Here is a 25,286-nt window from a genome sequence, read left to right as displayed (position 1 = left end):
AATTGTAGGAATTTTGACAGGCATGTAAACCCAAATTACAAAAACCTATCAGCTCACACCAGTCAGAATGGCCATCAACAAAAATCCTGCAAACAATATATGCTGACGTGATTGTGGAGAAATGCGTCCCCTCGATTCTAAGTGGGACGTGGTAAGAGTCACTAATGAAAGGACAATTGAGGTGCCTTGAAAATGTAAACGTTGAGCTACCATAGCAGTCAATCAATCATACCCACTGCTGGGTCTATCACCTGAGAAAATGAAAATCAATAATCACAGGCTGGCAATCCTGCACTCCAGCAATATTTACCATAGGCAACACTTGGAAGCAACGGACATGTCCATCAACAGAGGAATGCACCAAGAAGAAGTGGTCCATGTACACAATGGAATATTAGCCATGGAAAACCTTGAAGCACTGCTCTTTGAGGCACCATAGATGAGCCTGGAGATAATCAAAAAACATGAAGTAGGTCGGAAAGCCAAAGACCTATAGCCTATATTATCACTTATGGCATTATCTAATAACTGACACAGATGAACATATTTCCAAAGAGAAAGACACTCACAGGCTTAGAAAACAAACTATGCTCATCTAAAAGGAAAGGAGGGGGGAAATTGAGAAATGAAGATTAGTGTTACTATACATATACAAATACATATTATATCCATGTATCAAAAAGACCGAACATATAGCAAGGGAGGTCGACGGAACACTGGAATATTTTACATGGGAAGAGGATCTGTACATTCATAGACATGCATAATGTACAAATGAACCAGAATGTGTACACCTAGGACAGACAATGTTCTAAATTTACCCAGATTAAAAAAAAAAATTTAAAAACCAAGAAGAAGTAATGAGATATAAACTTATGGGGATTTCTCCTGGCAAATTCCATTCTAATTTACAACCTAGGACAATGACTTCCAGAAAGGCTCTGCTGCCCTAGTACCCAGATTGGGGAATGGAGAAATGCTACCTCCTTGAGGCCGTTTCCCACAACAGCAGCTTTGAACCCACTGCAAAAGGTCACTAAATTTTCACCAACTTGCAGTTCTGTAAATGGCACCCGCCCTCCAGAAAATTTCTGCGGTCAAAAATCGACCAAAAAATTCAAAAGAGGGCAACCTTCGAAGAAGACAATTTCAAGAGCTATATTGTACTCACGGTTTTTTCTTTTAAGAGAAAAGACAAAGGCGTAGGAATATGATGAATTTTAAAAATTTTAATGACATGCATACCCATATTACAAAACCTATCAGCACAGAGCAGTCAGAATGGCCATTAGGAAAAATGCTGCAAAAAATAAATGGTGAAGGGAGTGTGGAGAAATGCGTACCCTCGGTTGTAAGGGGGGGGCATGTAAAGAGCCACTAATGAAAACACAATGTAGGCGCTTTGAACAGGGAAACATTGAGCTACCAGTCAATCAATCACAACCACTGCTTGGCCTATCACCTGAGAAAATGAGAATCAAAAAGTCACAGGCTGGCAAACCTGTACGCCAGCAAGATTTACCATAGTCAGTACTTGGAAGCAATGAAAATGTCCATCAACCGAGGAATGCACCAAGAAGAAATGGTCCACGTACACAATGGAATATTACTCTAATAATAAATATAAATTAAATTTAAAAACAAACAAAAGCAAGGAGACATCAACATTTGTGGGTTTATCCGGGCACATTGCACTCTAGTTTATAACCGAAGAACACCACTGGCCGGTAGGTCTGTTTCCCTGGTACCAGCATGGGGAACGTAGAAAGGCTGCCGCTCTCTGGCCGTTACCTGCAAAAGCAGGTTTAAAGCCTGAGCTAATGGTCACTTCATATGAACAAGTACTGCAGGGCTGTAAATGAAACCTGCCCTCAAAATATCTTGAGGGAGATAATGGCCAAAATATTTCAAATGGTGACACATACTTTAAGAAAACACTTTGAAGAAATAAGCTCTAATCACAGCTGGAAAAATAAAAAGGACATGTCTAAAAGCTCAATTTCAACGCATTATGAGACACATGCAAATTCAACCACAAAGAGGTATCAGCTCACACCACTCAGAATATCCATCAGCAAAAAGTACAAAGAATAAATGCTGAAGGTGCTGGGAAGAAATGCATACCCTCAACTTTATGTGGGACGTAACCTGGAAAGAGCCACTAAAGAGAACAGAATAGAGTTGCCTTTAAAATGTAAACATTGAGCTACCATAGGATCCAGCAGACCTATTCCTGGACCTATAAACTAAGAAGACAGAATTGGAAGGACACAGGTACGCAAATCTGCATTGCATAGTATTCCCATAGCCAAGATATGGAAGTAACCAGAAAGTCCACCGACACATGGGCGGACAAAGAAGGACTGCTACATGTACAGATGGAATATGAGCTTGTGAAAAAATGAAACAATGCCATTTGCAGCACCATAGATGAGTCTAGAAGTAATCACGCAACTTGGAGTAAGTGAGAAAGCGAAAGACCCATATCCTATCATATCACATATAGGTGTTACCTAAAAAATGATACAAACAAAGATATTTCCACAGAGAAACACTATCATAGCTTCATTAAAAAAACTTATGGTTCACCAAATGGAAAGGTGTGAGATTGGATACATTACCATATTGAGGTTAACAGAGAGATACAAACACATGTGAAATATATAATCACCAAAGACCTACGCAATACCAAGAGGAGACTACTCAACATTGTGTCATAACCGACATGGGAAAAGGATCCGAAGAAGAATAGATATATGCATATGTGTGAAAGAACCACATCTTGCACACCTAGAACAAAGAAAACATTGTAATCAAGTTTGCTGTGGTAAAAAATAAAAATTAAGTTAAAAATACCAACAAGAAGTAATGAGACATAAACTTAAAGGGCTTTTTCCTCGCACATTCCATTCTAATTTACAACCTAGAACACCACTTCCAGTAAGGCTCTGTTGCCCTAGTAACCAGATTTGGTAAAGGAGAAATGCTGCTGCCTTGTGGCCGATTCCCGCAAGAGCAGCTTTTAACCCACAGCTAATGGTCACTTACCATTCACAAGGACTCAGGGCTGTAAAGGACACCTGCCCTAAAAAAGTGTGCTGAGGTAGGGAATGGATAAAAAAAAAATTCAAAACACGCAGGATTTTCAAGATAGTATAAAGAGGTAAGTTTTACTCACTCTCTTTTTAAAGAAAGGAAAATGGATAAAAGTTCCACCTCAGGAAGTATTAGACTCATGCAATTTAATCTACAAAAAGTTTTCAACTCACACCAGTCGACTGACCATTGGCAAAAAGTCTACAAACAATAAATGCTGAAGAGGTTTTAGAGAACTGTGTATCCTCTAGCTGCTGGTGAGATGTAAAAGGGTTAAACGCTAATAATGAGAACAGAAAGGAGCTGCGTTGAAAAGGAAAAACTGAGGTACCATTCAATCCAGCAGGCGCACCAATGGGCCTCTCACCTGAGAAGACCAGAATGAAGAAGACCCGGGTTGCAAAAGCTGCACTGCAGCCTTATTCACAATAGACAAGACAGTGAAGCAACCAAAATGTCCATCAACAGATGAAAGGATAAAGAAGAAGTGGTGGTCCATGTAGACAATGAATACTAGGCATGGAAAACAGTGAAACACTGCTCTTTGAGGCACCATAGATGATCTTGGAGATAATCACAGAACATGAGGTAAGTCGGAAAGCAAAAGTCCTATATCCTATGATATCACTTATAGGCGTTATCTAATAACGGACACAAATGAACATATTTCCACAAAGAAAGTCAATGACAGACTTATTTAAAAAAAAAAAAACTATGCTTATCTAAAAGGAAAGGTGGGGGGGATGGATAAATGAAGATTAGCGTTACCATATGTATACAAATACATATTATATACATATATCAAAAAGACCGACCCTATAGCAAGGAAGGTTTACGGAACACTCTGTAATAATTTACAGGGGAAGAGGATCTCTACATAAATAGGTTTATAGAATATGTAGATGAACCAGAGTGTGTACACCTTGGACAAGCAACATTCTAACCATTACCCCAAATGAAAAAATTAAAACAACGAACTAGGAGTAATGAGACATAAACTTATGGGGGGTTTTCCTGGCACATTCCATCCAAATTTACAACCTAGGCAAACGACTTCCAGAACGGCTCTGCTGCCCTAGTACCCAGATTTGGCAATGGAGAAATGCTGCATCCTTGTGGTCGTTTCCCACAACAGCAGCTTTAAACCCACTGCCAAAGGTCACTAAATATTCACCAATGGCAGTTTTGTAAATGGCACCTGCCCTCCAAAAAATACTGAGGTCGAAAATCGACCAAAAAATTCTAGAGTGTAACCTTCCAAAAAGAAAATTTGAAGAGGTATATTATACTCACAGTTTTTTTCTTTTTTCTTTTAACAGAAAAGAAAAAGGCGTGGACAAATGATGAATTGTAGGAATTTTGACAGGCATGTAAACCCAAATTACAAAAACCTATCAGCTCACACCAGTCAGAATGGCCATCAACAAAAATCCTGCAAACAATATATGCTGACGTGATTGTGGAGAAATGCGTCCCCTCGATTCTAAGGGGGACGTGGTAAGAGTCACTAATGAAAGGACAATTGAGGTGCCTTGAAAAGGTAAACGTTGAGCTACCATAGCAGTCAATCAATCATACCCACTGCTGGGTCTATCACCTGAGAAAATGAAAATCAATAATCACAGGCTGGCAATCCTGCACTCCAGCAATATTTACCATAGGCAACACTTGGAAGCAACGGACATGTCCATCAACAGAGGAATGCACCAAGAAGAAGTGGTCCATGTACACAATGGAATATTAGCCATGGAAAACCTTGAAGCACTGCTCTTTGAGGCACCATAGATGAGCCTGGAGATAATCAAAAAACATGAAGTAGGTCGGAAAGCCAAAGACCTATAGCCTATATTATCACTTATGGCATTATCTAATAACTGACACAGATGAACATATTTCCAAAGAGAAAGACACTCACAGGCTTAGAAAACAAACTATGCTCATCTAAAAGGAAAGGAGGGGGGAAATTGAGAAATGAAGATTAGTGTTACTATACATATACAAATACATATTATATCCATGTATCAAAAAGACCGAACATATAGCAAGGGAGGTCGACGGAACACTGTAATATTTTACATGGGAAGAGGATCTGTACATTCATAGACATGCATAATGTACAAATGAACCAGATTGTGTACACCTAGGACAGACAATGTTCTAAATTTACCCAGATTAAAAAAAAAAATTTAAAAACCAAGAAGAAGTAATGAGATATAAACTTATGGGGATTTCTCCTGGCAAATTCCATTCTAATTTACAACCTAGGACAATGACTTCCAGAAAGGCTCTGCTGCCCTAGTACCCAGATTGGGGAATGGAGAAATGCTACCTCCTTGAGGCCGTTTCCCACAACAGCAGCTTTGAACCCACTGCAAAAGGTCACTAAATTTTCACCAACTTGCAGTTCTGTAAATGGCACCCGCCCTCCAGAAAATTTCTGCGGTCAAAAATCGACCAAAAAATTCAAAAGAGGGCAACCTTCGAAGAAGACAATTTCAAGAGCTATATTGTACTCACGGTTTTTTCTTTTAAGAGAAAAGACAAAGGCATAGGAATATGATGAATTTTAAAAATTTTAATGACATGCATACCCATATTACAAAACCTATCAGCTCAGAGCAGTCAGAATGGCCATTAGGAAAAATGCTGCAAAAAATAAATGGTGAAGGGAGTGTGGAGAAATGCGTACCCTCGGTTGTAAGGGGGGGCATGTAAACAGCCACTAATGAAAACACAATGTAGGCGCTTTGAACAGGGAAACATTGAGCTACCAGTCAATCAATCACAACCACTGCTTGGCCTATCACCTGAGAAAATGAGAATCAAAAAGTCACAGGCTGGTAAACCTGTACGCCAGCAAGATTTACCATAGTCAGTACTTGGAAGCAATGAAAATGTCCATCAACCGAGGAATGCACCAAGAAGAAGTGGTCCACGTACACAATGGAATATTACTCTAATAATAAATATAAATTAAATTTAAAAACAAACAAAAGCAAGGAGACATCAACATTTGTGGGTTTATCCGGGCACATTGCACTCTAGTTTATAACCGAAGAACACCACTGGCCGGTAGGTCTGTTTCCCTGGTACCAGCATGGGGAACATAGAAAGGCTGCCGCTCTCTGGCCGTTACCTGCAAAAGCAGGTTTAAAGCCTGAGCTAATGGTCACTTCATATGAACAAGTACTGCAGGGCTGTAAATGAAACCTGCCCTCAAAATATCTTGAGGGAGATAATGGCCAAAATATTTCAAATGGTGACACATACTTTAAGAAAACACTTTGAAGAAATAAGCTCTAATCACAGCTGGAAAAATAAAAAGGACATGTCTAAAAGCTCAATTTCAACGCATTATGAGACACATGCAAATTCAACCACAAAGAGGTATCAGCTCACACCACTCAGAATAACCATCAGCAAAAACTACAAAGAATAAATGCTGAAGGTGCTGGGAAGAAATGCATACCCTCAACTTTATGTGGGACGTAACCTGGAAAGAGCCACTAAAGAGAACAGAATAGAGGTGCCTTTAAAAGGTAAACATTGAGCTACCATAGCATCCAGCAGACCTATTCCTGGACCTATAAACTAAGAAGACAGAATTGGAAGGACACAGGTACGCAAATCTGCATTGCATAGTATTCCCATAGCCAAGATATGGAAGTAACCAGAAAGTCCACCGACAGATGGGCGGACAAAGAAGGACTGCTACATGTACAGATGGAATATGAGCTTGTGAAAAAATGAAACAATGCCATTTGCAGCACCATAGATGAGTCTAGAAGTAATCACGCAACTTGGAGTAAGTGAGAAAGCGAAAGACCCATATCCTATCATATCACATATAGGTGTTACCTAAAAAATGATACAAACAAAGATATTTCCACAGAGAAACACTATCATAGCTTCATTAAAAAAACTTATGGTTCACCAAATGGAAAGGTGTGAGATTGGATACATTACCATATTGAGGTTAACAGAGAGATACAAACACATGTGAAATATATAATCACCAAAGACCTACGCAATACCAAGAGGAGACTACTCAACATTGTTTCATAACCGACATGGGAAAAGGATCCGAAGAAGAATAGATATACGCATATGTGTGAAAGAACCACATCTTGCACACCTAGAACAAAGAAAACATTGTAATCAAGTTTGCTGTGGTAAAAAATAAAAATTAAGTTAAAAATACCAACAAGAAGTAATGAGACATAAACTTAAAGGGCTTTTTCCTCGCACATTCCATTCTAATTTACAACCTAGAACACCACTTCCAGTAAGGCTCTGTTGCCCTAGTAACCAGATTTGGTAAAGGAGAAATGCTGCCGCCTTGTGGCCGATTCCCACAAGAGCAGCTTTTAACCCACAGCTAATGGTCACTTACCATTCACAAGGACTCAGGGCTGTAAAGGACACCTGCCCTAAAAAAGTGTGCTGAGGTAGGGAATGGATAAAAAAAAAATTCAAAACACGCAGGATTTTCAAGATAGTATAAAGAGGTAAGTTTTACTCACTCTCTTTTTAAAGAAAGGAAAATGGATAAAAGTTCCACCTCAGGAAGTATTAGACTCATGCAATCTAATCTACAAAAAGTTTTCAACTCACACCAGTCGACTGACCATTGGCAAAAAGTCTACAAACAATAAATGCTGAAGAGGTTTTAGAGAACTGTGTATCCTCTAGCTGCTGGTGAGATGTAAAAGGGTTAAACGCTAATAATGAGAACAGAAAGGAGCTGCGTTGAAAAGGAAAAACTGAGGTACCATTCAATCCAGCAGGCGCACCAATGGGCCTCTCACCTGAGAAGACCAGAATGAAGAAGACCCGGGTTGCAAAAGCTGCACTGCAGCCTTATTCACAATAGACAAGACAGTGAAGCAACCAAAATGTCCATCAACAGATGAAAGGATAAAGAAGAAGTGGTGGTCCATGTAGACAATGAATACTAGGCATGGAAAACAGTGAAACACTGCTCTTTGAGGCACCATAGATGATCTTGGAGATAATCACAGAACATGAGGTAAGTCGGAAAGCAAAAGTCCTATATCCTATGATATCACTTATAGGCGTTATCTAATAACGGACACAAATGAACATATTTCCACAAAGAAAGTCAATCACAGACTTATTTAAAAAAAAAAAACTATGCTTATCTAAAAGGAAAGGTGGGGGGGATGGATAAATGAAGATTAGCGTTACCATATGTATACAAATACATATTATATACATATATCAAAAAGACCGACCCTATAGCAAGGAAGGTTTACGGAACACTCTGTAATAATTTACAGGGGAAGAGGATCTCTACATAAATAGGTTTATAGAATATGTAGATGAACCAGAGTGTGTACACCTTGGACAAGCAACATTGTAACCATTACCCCAATTGAAAAAATTAAAACAACGAACTAGGAGTAATGAGACATAAACTTATGGGGGGTTTTCCTGGCACATTCCATCCAAATTTACAACCTAGGCAAACGACTTCCAGAACGGCTCTGCTGCCCTAGTACCCAGATTTGGCAATGGAGAAATGCTGCATCCTTGTGGTCGTTTCCCACAACAGCAGCTTTAAACCCACTGCCAAAGGTCACTAAATATTCACCAATGGCAGTTTTGTAAATGGCACCTGCCCTCCAAAAAATACTGAGGTCGAAAATCGACCAAAAAATTCTAGAGTGCAACCTTCCAAAAAGAAAATTTGAAGAGGTATATTATACTCACAGTTTTTTTCTTTTTTCTTTTAACAGAAAAGAAAAAGGCGTGGACAAATGATGAATTGTAGGAATTTTGACAGGCATGTAAACCCAAATTACAAAAACCTATCAGCTCACACCAGTCAGAATGGCCATCAACAAAAATCTTGCAAACAATATATGCTGACGTGATTGTGGAGAAATGCGTCCCCTCGATTCTAAGGGGGACGTGGTAAGAGTCACTAATGAAAGGACAATTGAGGTGCCTTGAAAAGGTAAACGTTGAGCTACCATAGCAGTCAATCAATCATACCCACTGCTGGGTCTATCACCTGAGAAAATGAAAATCAATAATCACAGGCTGGCAATCCTGCACTCCAGCAATATTTACCATAGGCAACACTTGGAAGCAACGGACATGTCCATCAACAGAGGAATGCACCAAGAAGAAGTGGTCCATGTACACAATGGAATATTAGCCATGGAAAACCTTGAAGCACTGCTCTTTGAGGCACCATAGATGAGCCTGGAGATAATCAAAAAACATGAAGTAGGTCGGAAAGCCAAAGACCTATAGCCTATATTATCACTTATGGCATTATCTAATAACTGACACAGATGAACATATTTCCAAAGAGAAAGACACTCACAGGCTTAGAAAACAAACTATGCTCATCTAAAAGGAAAGGAGGGGGGAAATTGAGAAATGAAGATTAGTGTTACTATACATATACAAATACATATTATATCCATGTATCAAAAAGACCGAACATATAGCAAGGGAGGTCGACGGAACACTGTAATATTTTACATGGGAAGAGGATCTGTACATTCATAGACATGCATAATGTACAAATGAACCAGATTGTGTACACCTAGGACAGACAATGTTCTAAATTTACCCAGATTAAAAAAAAAATTTAAAAACCAAGAAGAAGTAATGAGATATAAACTTATGGGGATTTCTCCTGGCAAATTCCATTCTAATTTACAACCTAGGACAATGACTTCCAGAAAGGCTCTGCTGCCCTAGTACCCAGATTGGGGAATGGAGAAATGCTACCTCCTTGAGGCCGTTTCCCACAACAGCAGCTTTGAACCCACTGCAAAAGGTCACTAAATTTTCACCAACTTGCAGTTCTGTAAATGGCACCCGCCCTCCAGAAAATTTCTGCGGTCAAAAATCGACCAAAAAATTCAAAAGAGGGCAACCTTCGAAGAAGACAATTTCAAGAGCTATATTGTACTCACGGTTTTTTCTTTTAAGAGAAAAGACAAAGGCGTAGGAATATGATGAATTTTAAAAATTTTAATGACATGCATACCCATATTACAAAACCTATCAGCTCAGAGCAGTCAGAATGGCCATTAGGAAAAATGCTGCAAAAAATAAATGTTGAAGGGAGTGTGGAGAAATGCGTACCCTCGGTTGTAAGGGGGGGGGCATGTAAAGAGCCACTAATGAAAACACAATGTAGGCGCTTTGAACAGGGAAACATTGAGCTACCAGTCAATCAATCACAACCACTGCTTGGCCTATCACCTGAGAAAATGAGAATCAAAAAGTCACAGGCTGGCAAACCTATACGCCAGCAAGATTTACCATAGTCAGTACTTGGAAGCAATGAAAATGTCCATCAACCGAGGAATGCACCAAGAAGAAGTGGTCCACGTACACAATGGAATATTACTCTAATAATAAATGTAAATTAAATTTAAAAACAAACAAAAGCAAGGAGACATCAACATTTGTGGGTTTATCCGGGCACATTGCACTCTAGTTTATAACCGAAGAACACCACTGGCCGGTAGGTCTGTTTCCCTGGAACCAGCATGGGGAACGTAGAAAGGCTGCCGCTCTCTGGCCGTTACCTGCAAAAGCAGGTTTAAAGCCTGAGCTAATGGTCACTTCATATGAACAAGTACTGCAGGGCTGTAAATGAAACCTGCCCTCAAAATATCTTGAGGGAGATAATGGCCAAAATATTTCAAATGGTGACACATATTTTAAGAAAACACTTTGAAGAAATAAGCTCTAATCACAGCTGGAAAAATAAAAAGGACATGTCTAAAAGCTCAATTTCAACGCATTATGAGACACATGCAAATTCAACCACAAAGAGGTATCAGCTCACACCACTCAGAATAACCATCAGCAAAAACTACAAAGAATAAATGCTGAAGGTGCTGGGAAGAAATGCATACCCTCAACTTTATGTGGGACGTAACCTGGAAAGAGCCACTAAAGAGAACAGAATAGAGGTGCCTTTAAAAGGTAAACATTGAGCTACCATAGCATCCAGCAAACCTATTCCTGCACCTATAAACTAAGAAGACAGAATTGGAAGGACACAGGTACGCAAATCTGCATTGCATAGTATTCCCATAGCCAAGATATGGAAGTAACCAGAAAGTCCACCGACACATGGGCGGACAAAGAAGGACTGCTACATGTACAGATGGAATATGAGCTTGTGAAAAAATGAAACAATGCCATTTGCAGCACCATAGATGAGTCTAGAAGTAATCACGCCACTTGGAGTAAGTGAGAAAGCGAAAGACCCATATCCTATCATATCACATATAGGTGTTACCTAAAAAATGATACAAACAAAGATATTTCCACAGAGAAACACTATCATAGCTTCATTAAAAAAACTTATGGTTCACCAAATGGAAAGGTGTGAGGATTGGATACATTACCATATTGAGGTTAACAGAGAGATACAAACACATGTGAAATATATAATCACCAAAGACCTACGCAATACCAAGAGGAGACTACTCAACATTGTGTCATAACCGACATGGGAAAAGGATCCGAAGAAGAATAGATATATGCATATGTGTGAAAGAACCACATCTTGCACACCTAGAACAAAGAAAACATTGTAATCAAGTTTGCTGTGATAAAAAATAAAAATTAAGTTAAAAATACCAACAAGAAGTAATGAGACATAAACTTAAAGGGCTTTTTCCTCGCACATTCCATTCTAATTTACAACCTAGAACACCACTTCCAGTAAGGCTCTGTTGCCCTAGTAACCAGATTTGGTAAAGGAGAAATGCTGCCGCCTTGTGGCCGATTCCCGCAAGAGCAGCTTTTAACCCACAGCTAATGGTCACTTACCATTCACAAGGACTCAGGGCTATAAAGGACACCTGCCCTAAAAAATGTGCTGAGGTAGGGAATGGATAAAAAAAAATTCAAAACACGCAGGATTTTCAAGATAGTATAAAGAGGTAAGTTTTACTCACTCTCTTTTTAAAGAAAGGAAAATGGATAAAAGTTCCACCTCAGGAAGTATTAGACTCATGCAATCTAATCTACAAAAAGTTTTCAACTCACACCAGTCGACTGACCATTGGCAAAAAGTCTACAAACAATAAATGCTGAAGAGGTTTTAGAGAACTGTGTATCCTCTAGCTGCTGGTGAGATGTAAAAGGGTTAAACGCTAATAATGAGAACAGAAAGGAGCTGCGTTGAAAAGGAAAAACTGAGGTACCATTCAATCCAGCAGGCGCACCAATGGGCCTCTCACCTGAGAAGACCAGAATGAAGAAGACCCGGGTTGCAAAAGCTGCACTGCAGCCTTATTCACAATAGACAAGACAGTGAAGCAACCAAAATGTCCATCAACAGATGAAAGGATAAAGAAGAAGTGGTGGTCCATGTAGACAATGAATACTAGCCATGGAAAACAGTGAAACACTGCTCTTTGAGGCACCATAGATGATCTTGGAGATAATCACAGAACATGAGGTAAGTCGGAAAGCAAAAGTCCTATATCCTATGATATCACTTATAGGCGTTATCTAATAACGGACACAAATGAACATATTTCCACAAAGAAAGTCAATCACAGACTTATTTAAAAAAAAAAACTATGCTTATCTAAAAGGAAAGGTGGGGGGGATGGATAAATGAAGATTAGCGTTACCATATGTATACAGATACATATTATATACATATATCAAAAAGACCGACCCTATAGCAAGGAAGGTTTACAGAACACTCTGTAATAATTTACAGGGGAAGAGGATCTCTACATAAATAGGTATATAGAATATGTAGATGAACCAGAGTGTGTACACCTTGGACAAGCAACATTCTAACCATTACCCCAATTGAAAAAATTAAAACAACGAACTAGGAGTAATGAGACATAAACTTATGGGGGGTTTTCCTGGCACATTCCATCCAAATTTACAACCTAGGCAAACGACTTCCAGAACGGCTCTGCTGCCCTAGTACCCAGATTTGGGAATGGAGAAATGCTGCATCCTTGTGGCCGTTTCCCACAACAGCAGCTTTAAACCCACTGCCAAATGTCACTAAATATTCATCAATGGCAGTTCTGTAAATGGCACCTGCCCTCCAAAAAATCCTGAGGTCGAAAATCGACCAAAAAATTCTAGAGTGCAACCTTCCAAAAAGAAAATTTGAAGAGGTATATTATACTAACAGTTTTTTTCTTTTTTCTTTTAACAGAAAAGAAAAAGGCGTGGACAAATGATGAATTGTAGGAATTTTGACAGGCATGTAAACCCAAATTACAAAAACCTATCAGCTCACACCAGTCAGAATGGCCATCAACAAAAATCCTGCAAACAATATATGCTGACGTGATTGTGGAGAAATGCGTCCCCTCGATTCTAAGGGGGACGTGGTAAGAGTCACTAATGAAAGGACAATTGAGGTGCCTTGAAAAGGTAAACGTTGAGCTACCATAGCAGTCAATCAATCATACCCACTGCTGGGTCTATCACCTGAGAAAATGAAAATCAATAATCACAGGCTGGCAATCCTGCACTCCAGCAATATTTACCATAGGCAACACTTGGAAGCAACGGACATGTCCATCAACAGAGGAATGCACCAAGAAGAAGTGGTCCATGTACACAATGGAATATTAGCCATGGAAAACCTTGAAGCACTGCTCTTTGAGGCACCATAGATGAGCCTGGAGATAATCACAAAACATGAAGTAGGTCGGAAAGCCAAAGACCTATAGCCTATATTATCACTTATGGCATTATCTAATAACTGACACAGATGAACATATTTCCAAAGAGAAAGACACTCACAGGCTTAGAAAACAAACTATGCTCATCTAAAAGGAAAGGAGGGGGGAAATTGAGAAATGAAGATTAGTGTTACTATACATATACAAATACATATTATATCCATGTATCAAAAAGACCGAACATATAGCAAGGGAGGTCGACGGAACACTGTAATATTTTACATGGGAAGAGGATCCGTCCATTCATAGACATACATAATGTACAAATGAACCAGATTGTGTACACCTAGGACAGACAATGTTCTAAACTTTACCCAGATTAAAAAAAAAATTTAAAAACCAAGAAGAAGTAATGAGACATAAACTTATGGGGATTTCTCCTGGCAAATTCCATTCTAATTTACAACCTAGGACAATGACTTCCAGAAAGGCTCTGCTGCCCTAGTACCCAGATTGGGGAATGGAGAAATCCTACCACCTTGTGGCCGTTTCCCACAACAGCAGCTTTGAACCCACTGCAAAAGGTCACTAAATTTTCACCAACTCGCAGTTCTGTAAATGGCACCCGCCCTCCAGAAAATTTCTGCGGTCAAAAATCGACCAAAAAATTCAAAAGAGGGCAACCTTCGAAGAAGACAATTTCAAGAGCTATATTGTACTCACGTTTTTTTTCTTTTAAGAGAAAAGACAAAGGCGTAGGAATATGATGAATTTTAAAAATTTTAATGACATGCATACCCATATTACAAAACCTATCAGCTCAGAGCAGTCAGAATGGTCATTAGGAAAAATGCTGCTAAAAATAAATAGTGAAGGGAGTGTGGAGAAATGCGTACCCTCGGTTGTAAGGGGGCGGCATGTAAAGAGCCACTAATGAAAACACAATGTAGGCGCTTTGAACAGGGAAACATTGAGCTACCAGTCAATCAATCACAACCACTGCTTGGCCTATCACCTGAGAAAATGAGAATCAAAAAGTCACAGGCTGGCAAACCTGTACGCCAGCAAGATTTACCATAGTCAGCACTTGGAAGCAATGAAAATGTCCATCAACCGAGGAATGCACCAAGAAGAAGTGGTCCACGTACACAATGGAATATTACTCTAATAATAAATATAAATTAAATTTAAAAACAAACAAAAGCAAGGAGACATCAACATTTGTGGGTTTATCCGGGCACATTGCACTCTGGGTTATAACCGAAGAACACCACTGGCCGGTAGGTCTGTTTCCCTGGTACCAGCATGGGGAACGTAGAAAGGCTGCCGCTCTCTGGCCGTTACCTGCTAAAGCAGGTTTAAAGCCTGAGCTAATGGTCACTTCATATGAACAAGTACTGCGGGGCTGTAAATGAAACCTGCCCTCAAAATATCTTGAGGGAGATAATGGCCAAAATATTTCAAATGGTGACACATACTTTAAGAAAACACTTTGAAGAAATAAGCTCTAATCACAGCTGGAAAAATAAAAAGGACATGTCTAAAAGCTCAATTTCAACGCATTATGAGACACATGCAAATTCAACCACAAAGAGGTATCAGCTCACACCACTCAGAATAACCATCAGCAAAAACTACAAAGAATAAATGCTGAAGGTGCTGGGAAGAAATGCATACCCTCAACTTTATGTGGGACGTAACCTGGAAAGAGCCACTAAAGAGAACAGAATAGAGGTGCCTTTAAAATGTAAACATTGAGCTACCATAGGATCCAGCAGACCTATTCCTGGACCTATAAACTAAGAAGACAGAATTGGAAGGACACAGGTACGCAAATCTGCATTGCATAGTATTCCCATAGCCAAGATATGGAAGTAACCAGAAAGTCCACCGACAGATGGGCGGACAAAGAAGGACTGCTACATGTACAGATGGAATATGAGCTTGTGAAAAAATGAAACAATGCCATTTGCAGCACCATAGATGAGTCTAGAAGTAATCACGCAACTTGGAGTAAGTGAGAAAGCGAAAGACCCATATCCTATCATATCACATATAGGTGTTACCTAAAAAATGATACAAACAAAGATATTTCCACAGAGAAACACTATCATAGCTTCATTAAAAAAACTTATGGTTCACCAAATGGAAAGGTGTGAGATTGGATACATTACCATATTGAGGTTAACAGAGAGATACAAACACATGTGAAATATATAATCACCAAAGACCTACGCAATACCAAGAGGAGACTACTCAACATTGTGTCATAACCGACATGGGAAAAGGATCCGAAGAAGAATAGATATATGCATATGTGTGAAAGAACCACATCTTGCACACCTAGAACAAAGAAAACATTGTAATCAAGTTTGCTGTGGTAAAAAATAAAAATTAAGTTAAAAATACCAACAAGAAGTAATGAGACATAAACTTAAAGGGCTTTTTCCTCGCACATTCCATTCTAATTTACAACCTAGAACACCACTTCCAGTAAGGCTCTGTTGCCCTAGTAACCAGATTTGGTAAAGGAGAAATGCTGCCGCCTTGTGGCCGATTCCCACAAGAGCAGCTTTTAACCCACAGCTAATGGTCACTTACCATTCACAAGGACTCAGGGCTGTAAAGGACACCTGCCCTAAAAAAGTGTGCTGAGGTAGGGAATGGATAAAAAAAAATTCAAAACACGCAGGATTTTCAAGATAGTATAAAGAGGTAAGTTTTACTCACTCTCTTTTTAAAGAAAGGAAAATGGATAAAAGTTCCACCTCAGGAAGTATTAGACTCATGCAATCTAATCTACAAAAAGTTTTCAACTCACACCAGTCGACTGACCATTGGCAAAAAGTCTACAAACAATAAATGCTGAAGAGGTTTTAGAGAACTGTGTATCCTCTAGCTGCTGGTGAGATGTAAAAGGGTTAAACGCTAATAATGAGAACAGAAAGGAGCTGCGTTGAAAAGGAAAAACTGAGGTACCATTCAATCCAGCAGGCGCACCAATGGTCCTCTCACCTGAGAAGACCAGAATGAAAAAGACCCGGGTTGCAAAAGCTGCACTGCAGCCTTATTCACAATAGACAAGACAGTGAAGCAACCAAAATGTCCATCAACAGATGAAAGGATAAAGAAGAAGTGGTGGTCCATGTAGACAATGAATACTAGGCATGGAAAACAGTGAAACACTGCTCTTTGAGGCACCATAGATGATCTTGGAGATAATCACAGAACATGAGGTAAGTCGGAAAGCAAAAGTCCTATATCCTATGATATCACTTATAGGCGTTATCTAATAACGGACACAAATGAACATATTTCCACAAAGAAAGTCAATCACAGACTTATTTAAAAAAAAAAAAAAACTATGCTTATCTAAAAGGAAAGGTGGGGGGGATGGATAAATGAAGATTAGCGTTACCATATGTATACAAATACATATTATATACATATATCAAAAAGACCGACCCTATAGCAAGGAAGGTTTACGGAACACTCTGTAATAATTTACAGGGGAAGAGGATCTCTACATAAATAGGTTTATAGAATATGTAGATGAACCAGAGTGTGTACACCTTGGACAAGCAACATTCTAACCATTACCCCAAATGAAAAAATTAAAACAACGAACTAGGAGTAATGAGACATAAACTTATGGGGGGTTTTCCTGGCACATTCCATCCAAATTTACAACCTAGGCAAACGACTTCCAGAACGGCTCTGCTGCCCTAGTACCCAGATTTGGCAATGGAGAAATGCTGCATCCTTGTGGTCGTTTCCCACAACAGCAGCTTTAAACCCACTGCCAAAGGTCACTAAATATTCACCAATGGCAGTTCTGTAAATGGCACCTGCCCTCCAAAAAATACTGAGGTCGAAAATCGACCAAAAAATTCTAGAGTGCAACCTTCCAAAAAGAAAATTTGAAGAGGTATATTATACTCACAGTTTTTTTCTTTTTTCTTTTAACAGAAAAGAAAAAGGCGTGGACAAATGATGAATTGTAGGAATTTTGACAGGCACGTAAACCCAAATTACAAAAACCTATCAGCTCACACCAGTCAGAATGGCCATCAACAAAAATCCTGCAAACAATATATGCTGACGTGATTGTGGAGAAATGCGTCCCCTCGATTCTAAGGGGGACGTGGTAAGAGTCACTAATGAAAGGACAATTGAGGTGCCTTGAAAAGGTAAACGTTGAGCTACCATAGCAGTCAATCAATCATACCCACTGCTGGGTCTATCACCTGAGAAAATGAAAATCAATAATCACAGGCTGGCAATCCTGCACTCCAGCAATATTTACCATAGGCAACACTTGGAAGCAACGGACATGTCCATCAACAGAGGAATGCACCAAGAAGAAGTGGTCCATGTACACAATGGAATATTAGCCATGGAAAACCTTGAAGCACTGCTCTTTGAGGCACCATAGATGAGCCTGGAGATAATCAAAAAACATGAAGTAGGTCGGAAAGCCAAAGACCTATAGCCTATATTATCACTTATGGCATTATCTAATAACTGACACAGATGAACATATTTCCAAAGAGAAAGACACTCACAGGCTTAGAAAACAAACTATGCTCATCTAAAAGGAAAGGAGGGGGGAAATTGAGAAATGAAGATTAGTGTTACTATACATATACAAATACATATTATATCCATGTATCAAAAAGACCGAACATATAGCAAGGGAGGTCGACGGAACACTGTAATATTTTACATGGGAAGAGGATCTGTACATTCATAGACATGCATAATGTACAAATGAACCAGATTGTGTACACCTAGGACAGACAATGTTCTAAATTTACCCAGATTAAAAAAAAAATTTAAAAACCAAGAAGAAGTAATGAGATATAAACTTATGGGGATTTCTCCTGGCAAATTCCATTCTAATTTACAACCTAGGACAATGACTTCCAGAAAGGCTCTGCTGCCCTAGTACCCAGATTGGGGAATGGAGAAATGCTACCTCCTTGAGGCCGTTTCCCACAACAGCAGCTTTGAACCCACTGCAAAAGGTCACTAAATTTTCACCAACTTGCAGTTCTGTAAATGGCACCCGCCCTCCAGAAAATTTCTGCGGTCAAAAATCGACCAAAAAATTCAAAAGAGGGCAACCTTCGAAGAAGACAATTTCAAGAGCTATATTGTACTCACGGTTTTTTCTTTTAAGAGAAAAGACAAAGGCGTAGGAATATGATGAATTTTAAAAATTTTAATGACATGCATACCCATATTACAAAACCTATCAGCTCAGAGCAGTCAGAATGGCCATTAGGAAAAATGCTGCAAAAAATAAATGGTGAAGGGAGTGTGGAGAAATGCGTACCCTCGGTTGTAAGGGGGGGGGCATGTAAAGAGCCACTAATGAAAACACAATGTAGGCGCTTTGAACAGGGAAACATTGAGCTACCAGTCAATCAATCACAACCACTGCTTGGCCTATCACCTGAGAAAATGAGAATCAAAAAGTCACAGGCTGGCAAACCTGTACGCCAGCAAGATTTACCATAGTCAGTACTTGGAAGCAATGAAAATGTCCATCAACCGAGGAATGCACCAAGAAGAAGTGGTCCACGTACACAATGGAATATTACTCTAATAATAAATATAAATTAAATTTAAAAACAAACAAAAGCAAGGAGACATCAACATTTGTGGGTTTATCCGGGCACATTGCACTCTAGTTTATAACCGAAGAACACCACTGGCCGGTAGGTCTGTTTCCCTGGTACCAGCATGGGGAACGTAGAAAGGCTGCCGCTCTCTGGCCGTTACCTGCAAAAGCAGGTTTAAAGCCTGAGCTAATGGTCACTTCATATGAACAAGTACTGCAGGGCTGTAAATGAAACCTGCCCTCAAAATATCTTGAGGGAGATAATGGCCAAAATATTTCAAATGGTGACACATACTTTAAGAAAACACTTTGAAGAAATAAGCTCTAATCACAGCTGGAAAAATAAAAAGGACATGTCTAAAAGCTCAATTTCAACGCATTATGAGACACATGCAAATTCAACCACAAAGAGGTATCAGCTCACACCACTCAGAATAACCATCAGCAAAAACTACAAAGAATAAATGCTGAAGGTGCTGGGAAGAAATGCATACCCTCAACTTTATGTGGGACGTAACCTGGAAAGAGCCACTAAAGAGAACAGAATAGAGGTGCCTTTAAAATGTAAACATTGAGCTACCATAGGATCCAGCAGACCTATTCCTGGACCTATAAACTAAGAAGACAGAATTGGAAGGACACAGGTACGCAAATCTGCATTGCATAGTATTCCCATAGCCAAGATATGGAAGTAACCAGAAAGTCCACCGACAGATGGGCGGACAAAGAAGGACTGCTACATGTACAGATGGAATATGAGCTTGTGAAAAAATGAAACAATGCCATTTGCAGCACCATAGATGAGTCTAGAAGTAATCACGCAACTTGGAGTAAGTGAGAAAGCGAAAGACCCATATCCTATCATATCACATATAGGTGTTACCTAAAAAATGATACAAACAAAGATATTTCCACAGAGAAACACTATCATAGCTTCATTAAAAAAACTTATGGTTCACCAAATGGAAAGGTGTGAGATTGGATACATTACCATATTGAGGTTAACAGAGAGATACAAACACATGTGAAATATATAATCACCAAAGACCTACGCAATACCAAGAGGAGACTACTCAACATTGTGTCATAACCGACATGGGAAAAGGATCCGAAGAAGAATAGATATATGCATATGTGTGAAAGAACCACATCTTGCACACCTAGAACAAAGAAAACATTGTAATCAAGTTTGCTGTGGTAAAAAATAAAAATTAAGTTAAAAATACCAACAAGAAGTAATGAGACATAAACTTAAAGGGCTTTTTCCTCGCACATTCCATTCTAATTTACAACCTAGAACACCACTTCCAGTAAGGCTCTGTTGCCCTAGTAACCAGATTTGGTAAAGGAGAAATGCTGCCGCCTTGTGGCCGATTCCCACAAGAGCAGCTTTTAACCCACAGCTAATGGTCACTTACCATTCACAAGGACTCAGGGCTGTAAAGGACACCTGCCCTAAAAAAGTGTGCTGAGGTAGGGAATGGATAAAAAAAAAATTCAAAACACGCAGGATTTTCAAGATAGTATAAAGAGGTAAGTTTTACTCACTCTCTTTTTAAAGAAAGGAAAATGGATAAAAGTTCCACCTCAGGAAGTATTAGACTCATGCAATCTAATCTACAAAAAGTTTTCAACTCACACCAGTCGACTGACCATTGGCAAAAAGTCTACAAACAATAAATGCTGAAGAGGTTTTAGAGAACTGTGTATCCTCTAGCTGCTGGTGAGATGTAAAAGGGTTAAACGCTAATAATGAGAACAGAAAGGAGCTGCGTTGAAAAGGAAAAACTGAGGTACCATTCAATCCAGCAGGCGCACCAATGGGCCTCTCACCTGAGAAGACCAGAATGAAAAAGACCCGGGTTGCAAAAGCTGCACTGCAGCCTTATTCACAATAGACAAGACAGTGAAGCAACCAAAATGTCCATCAACAGATGAAAGGATAAAGAAGAAGTGGTGGTCCATGTAGACAATGAATACTAGGCATGGAAAACAGTGAAACACTGCTCTTTGACGCACCATAGATGATCTTGGAGATAATCACAGAACATGAGGTAAGTCGGAAAGCAAAAGTCCTATATCCTATGATATCACTTATAGGCGTTATCTAATAACGGACACAAATGAACATATTTCCACAAAGAAAGTCAATCACAGACTTATTTAAAAAAAAAAAAAATATGCTTATCTAAAAGGAAAGGTGGGGGGGATGGATAAATGAAGATTAGCGTTACCATATGTATACAAATACATATTATATACATATATCAAAAAGACCGACCCTATAGCAAGGAAGGTTTACGGAACACTCTGTAATAATTTGCAGGGGAAGAGGATCTCTACATAAATAGGTATATAGAATATGTAGATGAACCAGAGTGTGTACACCTTGGACAAGCAACATTCTAACCATTACCCCAATTGAAAAAATTAAAACAACGAACTAGGAGTAATGAGACATAAACGTATGGGGGGTTTTCCTGGCACATTCCATCCAAATTTACAACCTAGGCAAACGACTTCCAGAACGGCTCTGCTGCCCTAGTACCCAGATTTGGGAATGGAGAAATGCTGCATCCTTGTGGCCGTTTCCCACAACAGCAGCTTTAAACCCACTGCCAAAGGTCACTAAATATTCACCAATGGCAGTTCTGTAAATGGCACCTGCCCTCCAAAAAATACTGAGGTCGAAAATCGACCAAAAAATTCTAGAGTGCAACCTTCCAAAAAGAAAATTTGAAGAGGTATATTATACTCACACTTTTTTTCTTTTTTCTTTTAACAGAAAAGAAAAAGGCGTGGAAAAATGATGAATTGTAGGAATTTTGACAGGCACGTAAACCCAAATTACAAAAACCTATCAGCTCACACCAGTCAGAATGGCCATCAACAAAAATCCTGCAAACAATATATGCTGACGTGATTGTGGAGAAATGCGTCCCCTCGATTCTAAGGGGGACGTGGTAAGAGTCACTAATGAAAGGACAATTGAGGTGCCTTGAAAAGGTAAACGTTGAGCTACCATAGCAGTCAATCAATCATACCCACTGCTGGGTCTATCACCTGAGAAAATGAAAATCAATAATCACAGGCTGGCAATCCTGCACTCCAGCAATATTTACCATAGGCAACACTTGGAAGCAACGGACATGTCCATCAACAGAGGAATGCACCAAGAAGAAGTGGTCCATGTACACAATGGAATATTAGCCATGGAAAACCTTGAAGCACTGCTCTTTGAGGCACCATAGATGAGCCTGGAGATAATCACAAAACATGAAGTAGGTCGGAAAGCCAAAGACCTATAGCCTATATTATCACTTATGGCATTATCTAATAACTGACACAGATGAACATATTTCCAAAGAGAAAGACACTCACAGGCTTAGAAAACAAACTATGCTCATCTAAAAGGAAAGGAGGGGGGAAATTGAGAAATGAAGATTAGTGTTACTATACATATACAAATACATATTATATCCATGTATCAAAAAGACCGAACATATAGCAAGGGAGGTCGACGGAACACTGTAATATTTTACATGGGGAGAGGATCTGTACATTCATAGACATGCATAATGTACAAATGAACCAGATTGTGTACACCTAGGACAGACAATGTTCTAAATTTACCCAGATTAAAAAAAAAATTTAAAAACCAAGAAGAAGTAATGAGATATAAACTTATGGGGATTTCTCCTGGCAAATTCCATTCTAATTTACAACCTAGGACAATGACTTCCAGAAAGGCTCTGCTGCCCTAGTACCCAGATTGGGGAATGGAGAAATGCTACCTCCTTGAGGCCGTTTCCCACAACAGCAGCTTTGAACCCACTGCAAAAGGTCACTAAATTTTCACCAACTTGCAGTTCTGTAAATGGCACCCGCCCTCCAGAAAATTTCTGCGGTCAAAAATCGACCAAAAAATTCAAAAGAGGGCAACCTTCGAAGAAGACAATTTTAAGAGCTATATTGTACTCACGGTTTTTTCTTTTAAGAGAAAAGACAAAGGCGTAGGAATATGATGAATTTTAAAAATTTTAATGACATGCATACCCATATTACAAAACCTATCAGCTCAGAGCAGTCAGAATGGCCATTAGGAAAAATGCTGCAAAAAATAAATGGTGAAGGGAGTGTGGAGAAATGCGTACCCTCGGTTGTAAGGGGGGGGGCATGTAAAGAGCCACTAATGAAAACACAATGTAGGCGCTTTGAACAGGGAAACATTGAGCTACCAGTCAATCAATCACAACCACTGCTTGGCCTATCACCTGAGAAAATGAGAATCAAAAAGTCACAGGCTGGCAAACCTGTACGCCAGCAAGATTTACCATAGTCAGTACTTGGAAGCAATGAAAATGTCCATCAACCGAGGAATGCACCAAGAAGAAGTGGTCCACGTACACAATGGAATATTACTCTAATAATAAATATAAATTAAATTTAAAAACAAACAAAAGCAAGGAGACATCAACATTTGTGGGTTTATCCGGGCACATTGCACTCTAGTTTATAACCGAAGAACACCACTGGCCGGTAGGTCTGTTTCCCTGGTACCAGCATGGGGAACGTAGAAAGGCTGCCGCTCTCTGGCCGTTACCTGCAAAAGCAGGTTTAAAGCCTGAGCTAATGGTCACTTCATATGAACAAGTACTGCAGGGCTGTAAATGAAACCTGCCCTCAAAATATCTTGAGGGAGATAATGGCCAAAATATTTCAAATGGTGACACATACTTTAAGAAAACACTTTGAAGAAATAAGCTCTAATCACAGCTGGAAAAATAAAAAGGACATGTCTAAAAGCTCAATTTCAACGCATTATGAGACACATGCAAATTCAACCACAAAGAGGTATCAGCTCACACCACTCAGAATAACCATCAGCAAAAACTACAAAGAATAAATGCTGAAGGTGCTGGGAAGAAATGCATACCCTCAACTTTATGTGGGACGTAACCTGGAAAGAGCCACTAAAGAGAACAGAATAGAGGTGCCTTTAAAATGTAAACATTGAGCTACCATAGGATCCAGCAGACCTATTCCTGGACCTATAAACTAAGAAGACAGAATTGGAAGGACACAGGTACGCAAATCTGCATTGCATAGTATTCCCATAGCCAAGATATGGAAGTAACCAGAAAGTCCACCGACAGATGGGCGGACAAAGAAGGACTGCTACATGTACAGATGGAATATGAGCTTGTGAAAAAATGAAACAATGCCATTTGCAGCACCATAGATGAGTCTAGAAGTAATCACGCAACTTGGAGTAAGTGAGAAAGCGAAAGACCCATATCCTATCATATCACATATAGGTGTTACCTAAAAAATGATACAAACAAAGATATTTCCACAGAGAAACACTATCATAGCTTCATTAAAAAAACTTATGGTTCACCAAATGGAAAGGTGTGAGATTGGATACATTACCATATTGAGGTTAACAGAGAGATACAAACACATGTGAAATATATAATCACCAAAGACCTACGCAATACCAAGAGGAGACTACTCAACATTGTGTCATAACCGACATGGGAAAAGGATCCGAAGAAGAATAGATATATGCATATGTGTGAAAGAACCACATCTTGCACACCTAGAACAAAGAAAACATTGTAATCAAGTTTGCTGTGGTAAAAAATAAAAATTAAGTTAAAAATACCAACAAGAAGTAATGAGACATAAACTTAAAGGGCTTTTTCCTCGCACATTCCATTCTAATTTACAACCTAGAACACCACTTCCAGTAAGGCTCTGTTGCCCTAGTAACCAGATTTGGTAAAGGAGAAATGCTGCCGCCTTGTGGCCGATTCCCACAAGAGCAGCTTTTAACCCACAGCTAATGGTCACTTACCATTCACAAGGACTCAGGGCTGTAAAGGACA

The sequence above is a fragment of the Eschrichtius robustus genome, chromosome 7, assembly GCF_028021215.1.
Source record: "Eschrichtius robustus isolate mEscRob2 chromosome 7, mEscRob2.pri, whole genome shotgun sequence".
In the NCBI taxonomy this organism is placed as follows: Eukaryota; Metazoa; Chordata; class Mammalia; order Artiodactyla; family Eschrichtiidae; genus Eschrichtius; species Eschrichtius robustus.
Note: the sequence above shows the minus strand (reverse complement) of the source record.